The sequence below is a fragment of the Trachurus japonicus genome, unplaced genomic scaffold, assembly GCF_045865225.1.
Source record: "Trachurus japonicus isolate A0001 unplaced genomic scaffold, Traja_1.0 AP030184.1".
Classification (NCBI taxonomy): Eukaryota; Metazoa; Chordata; class Actinopteri; order Carangiformes; family Carangidae; genus Trachurus; species Trachurus japonicus.
In genome coordinates, this window is record NW_028220317.1 from 80776 (window position 1) to 86160 (window position 5385).

Consider the following 5385-nt stretch of genomic DNA (forward strand, 5'->3'; position numbering starts at 1 on the left):
CTACAACCACGTGTCAATGGCATCGCCATTCGTCTTACTTTGTCGTACACACATAAAATTCGGTACACATATGTATTATACCCAGATATACAAAAAATCCTCTTGACCTCATGACCTCAACCCAACAGGAAGTCGGCCATTTTGGTTTTGATTTTTCCCGCCTAAACTTAACTCCTCCCACAGAATTTGCCCGATCAAGTTCAAATTAGGTATACCACATCTCCAGACCTAGCTGACCTTATCTTGTGCTCCGTGAGTCCGTAGGTCAAAGGGCGTGGCTGCCTGTGCTCAACAGACTTTGGCGTTCTCGCCATGTCCATACGAGTGGCTCTCACGCCCACATACTTCATCCAATCAACTTCAAACTTGCTGGACATGATGTTGGCTCCGCCCTGAACGTCCCGATATATTAACTTCCCACGTAACTCATAGCGCCCCCCGGTGGTAACAGGAAGTGTACTAAAATTTGGAAAATGTACATACTTTGCCCCATCAACTTCATTCCACTTCTAAAACATGCAGAACCAGTTGGTGAAGCTACATTATGAAGACTGTGAAGCTACGAGTAATGGCGTCCGTGTGGCGACGCGGCGACCATTCCTCGCCATGACAATACGTTTGCCCTTTGGATGGCTTTATTGAACTTGTATCAACATGAAAATTGGTACACAGGTCCAGGGTCACGACCTCAACGTTTCCATATGCTGGTAGGCGATCTCACTCATTCGCCCCCTAGTGGAAACAGGAAGTGGCATATTTTACATCAACATTGTCCGATTTCCACGAAACTTCACATGTGTGATGAGGGACTGACCCTGAACACACCTGCACGCATCCCATTACTGCCCCCTGGTGGACGAACCTTTAACTGCTCATAATTCCTTCATGCTTTGTCCGATTCACTCCAAACTTCACATGAGTGATGAGGGGCCGTCCCTGAACGCACCTACCCACAACTGCTTAGCGCCACCTGGTGGATGAACGAAGCATTGCAGCCCCGACATGCCTCAGGCCCCGCGGTGGCATGGGCGAGCGAGGGCCCGCCATCGCCGCTTGCGGCTTTAATTATTATTATTCTTCTCCGACTTCGTGCCTCAATTTCGCCCCTTTCCCAAATGCGAAAACGCGTGTACTTTTGCACGGACGTCCGGCCTGATCCGAAATTCGATATTTTTGGGTGGTCGCACATGGTCGACGCGAAATGGCGAAATAGCGCCCCCTACAAACTTTCAAAATCCCCATAGGGAATTTGAGTGACTTTGTCCGATGTCGATAAAATTCGGTACACATATGTATTATACCCAGATATGCAAAAAAGCCTCTTGACCTCATGACCTCAACCCAACAGGAAGTCGGCCATTTTGATTTTGATTTTTCCCGCCTAAAACGAACTCCTCCCACAGCGTTCGCCCGATCAAGTTGAAATTAGGTACACCACATCTCCAGACCTAGCTGAGCTTATCTTGTGCTCCGTGAGTCCGTAGGTCAAAGGGCGTGGCTGCCAGCGCTCAATTCACTTTGGCGTGCTCGCCATGTACATACGAGTGGCTCTCACGCCCATATACTTCATCCAATCAACTTCAAACTTGCTGGACATGATGATGGCTCCGCCCTGAACGTCCCGATATATTCACTTCCCACGTAACTCATAGCGCCCCCCGGTGGTAACAGGAAGTGGACTAAAATTTGGAAAATGTACATACTTTGCCCCATCAACTTCATTCCACTTCTAAAACATGTAGAACCAGTTGGTGAAAGCTACATCATGAACGCTGTGAAGCTACGAGTAATGGCGTCCGTGTGGCGACGCGGCGACCATTCCTCGCCATGACAATACGTTTGGCTTTTTGATGGCTTTATTGAACTCATATCAACATGAAAATTGGTACACAGGTCCAGGGTCACGACCTCAACGTTTCCATATGCTCGTAGGCGATCTCACTCATTCGCCCCCTAGTGGAAACAGGAAGTGCCATATTTTACATCAACATTGTCCGATTTCCACGAAACTTCACATGTGTGATGAGGGGCTGACCCTGAACACACCTGCACGCATCCCATTACTGCCCCCTAGTGGACGAACCTTTAACTGCTCATAACTCCCTCATGCTTTGTCCGATTTCCAAGAAACTTCACATGTGTGATGAGGGACTGACCCTGAACACACCTGCACGCATCCCATTACTGCCCCCTAGTGGACGAACCATTAACTGCTCATAACTCCCTCATGCTTTGTCCGATTTCCACGAAACTTCACATGTGTGATGAGGGGCTGACCCTGAACACACCTGCACGCATCCCATTACTGCCCCCTAGTGGACGAACCTTTAACTGCTCATAACTCCCTCATGCTTTGTCTGATTCACTCCAAACTTCACGCGAGTGATGAGGGGCGGCCCCTGAACGCACCAGACCACATGCGGTGACTGCCCCCTGGTGGATGAACGAAACATTGCATTTTTGGCCTCCTTTCAGGTTTTTCTCCATTTCTGCTCCGCGCCACGGCCCCAGCGTGCCTCAGGCCCCGCGGTGGCATGGGCGAGCGAGGGCCCGCCATCGCCGCTTGCGGCTTTAATTAGGGCCCGAGCGGCGACTGCAAGTCGCCCAGCGAAAGCCCTATTGTAATTCGTTCATGCCCCAACGTGCAAGTGACCCCAATGTGCAAGTGACCCCAAAGTAATCAAGTAGTGAAGTAATCATGTGGTATGGAAGACCCAGGGGGAAAAATGCTATATTGAAATTGTAATGTTTATTATTCTTATTATTATTATTCACGCGACTCTTCTTTCCCCAATTTCGCCCCTTTCCCCAACTGGAAAAGTTGTCTAACTTTGCATGTCCCTCCGGCCTCATCCGAAATTCGATATTTTTGGGTCGTCGCACATGGTCGACGCGAAATGGCGAAATAGCGCCCCCTACAAACTTTCAAAATCCCCATAGGGAATTTGACTGACTTTGTCCGATGTTGATAAAATTTGGTACACATATGTATTATACCCAGATATGCAAAAAAGCCTCTTGACCTCATGACCTCAACCCAACAGGAAGTCGGCCATTTTGGTGTAGATTTTTCCCGCCTAAAATTAACTCCTCCCAGAGCGTTCGCCCGATCAAGTTCAAATTAGGTATACCACATCTCCAGACCTAGCTGAGCTTATCTTGTGCTCCGTGAGTCCGTAGGTCAAAGGGCGTGGCTGCCAGCGCTCATCAGACTTTGGCGTTCTCGCCATGTCCATACGTGTGGCTCTCACGCCCACATACTTCATCCAATCAACTTCAAACTTGCTGGACATGACGATGGCTCCTCCCTGAACGTCCCGATATATTAACTTCCCACGTAACTCATAGCGCCCCCCGGTGGTAACAGGAAGTGTACTAAAATTTTGAAAATCTACATACTTTGCCCCATCAACTTCATTCCACTTCTACAACATGCAGAACCAGTTGGTGAAGTTACATTATGAACGCTGTGAAGCTACGAGTAATGGCGTCCCTGTGGGGGCGTGGCAAACATTCCTCGCCATGACAATACGTTTGCCCTTTGGATGGCTTTATTGAACTCCTATCAACATGAAAATTGGTACACAGGTCCAGGGTCACGACCTCAACGTTTCTATGTACTCATAGGCGATATCACTCATTCGCCCCCTAGTGGAAACAGGAAGTACCATATTTTACATCAACATTGTCCGATTTCCACGAAACTTCACATGTGTGATGAGGGACTGACCCTGAACACACCTGCACGCATCCCATTACTGCCCCCTGGTGGACGAACCATCAACTGCTCATAACTCCCTCATGCTTTGTCCGATTCACTCCAAACTTCACATGAGTGATGAGGGACCGCCCCTGAACGCACCACACGCGATGACTGCCCCCTGGTGGATGAACGAAACATTGCAATTTTGGCCTCCTTCCAGGTTTTTTCTCCATTTCTGCTCCGCGCCACAGCCCCGGCGTGCCTCAGGCCCCGCGGTGGCATGGGCGAGCGAGGGCCCGCCATCGCCGCTTGCGGCTTTAATTATTATTATTATTCCCACACTCTTAAAACCCCAATTTCGCCCCTTTCCCAAAGGCGAAAATGCGTCTACTTTTGCATGGGTGTCCGGCCGGATCCGAAAAACGATATTTTTGAGTGGTCGCACATGGTCGACGCGAAATGGCTAAATAGCGCCCCCTACAATTTTGCCAAAAGCCCATAGGGAAAAAAATGACGTTAACGAAAGCGGACCAAAATCGGCACACATATTTATCAATGCGAGATGAACAAAAAATCCTCCTATAGCGAAGCCCGAAAACCAACAGGAAGTCGGCCATTTTGGTTCAAAGTTCGTTTACGCAAAACGAACTCGTCCGAGGGGTTACGCCCGATCGGCTCCAAATTGGGTCCAGAACATCGTCAGACCTAGCTGAGCTTATCTTGTGCTCCGCAGGTCTGTAGCTCAAAGCGCTTGGCCTCTGGCGTGCCCCGAAGTTTGGCGACTGTTTCGGTGCTCGCCATGTAAATACGAACGGCTCTCATGCCCACATACTTGATCGTAGACGCTTCAAACTTGGTGCAAAAATCTATGGCGAGACCCTGAACGATCCGACATATTATTTGCCTACGTCGCTCATAGCGCCCCCCGGTGGTAACAGGAAACGTACAAAAATTCGTTAAAAATACGTAGTTCACTAAATCGACTTTGTTCCACTTCTAGTACATGCTGAACCAGTTGCTGAAGCTACATTATGAACGCTTTGAAGATACGACGAACGGCGTCCGTGTGCCGCCGCGGCGACTGACGATTTTCTGTCGTAAAATTACGTTTGCCTATTACGCGCACATACTTCGTTGTAGCCACTTGAAATTCAAAGGACATGACGTTGGCTCCGCCCTGAACGTTTTGATGTATCGACTTCCTGCCTGGCTCATAGCGCCCCCCGGTGGTAACAGGAAGTACGCAAAAATTCATTAAAAATCTATACTTCACCCGATCAACTTCATTCCACTTCTAATACATGCAGAACCAGTTGCTGAAGCTACATTATGAACGCTGTGAAGATACGACGAACGGCGTCCGTGTGCCGCCGCGGCGACTGACGATTTTTTATCGTACAATTACGTTTGCCTTTTTCGTGGCTTTAACGAAGTCGTGTCCTCACGAAATTTCATACACGGGTCAAGAATGGCGAGCTCTTTCAGCAGATAGAGTCGTTTCCTATGGGCGTGGCTAAATGCCTCAATAGCGCCCCCTTGAAGTTTTTCCGAAATTCTTCATAGACAAATTTCGCTTACTTTGTCGAACACATACAAACTCGACACACACGTGTATCATACCCAAACATACAAAAAATTGAATTGGAGCCACGCCCTAAACCCAACAGGAAGTCGGCCATTTT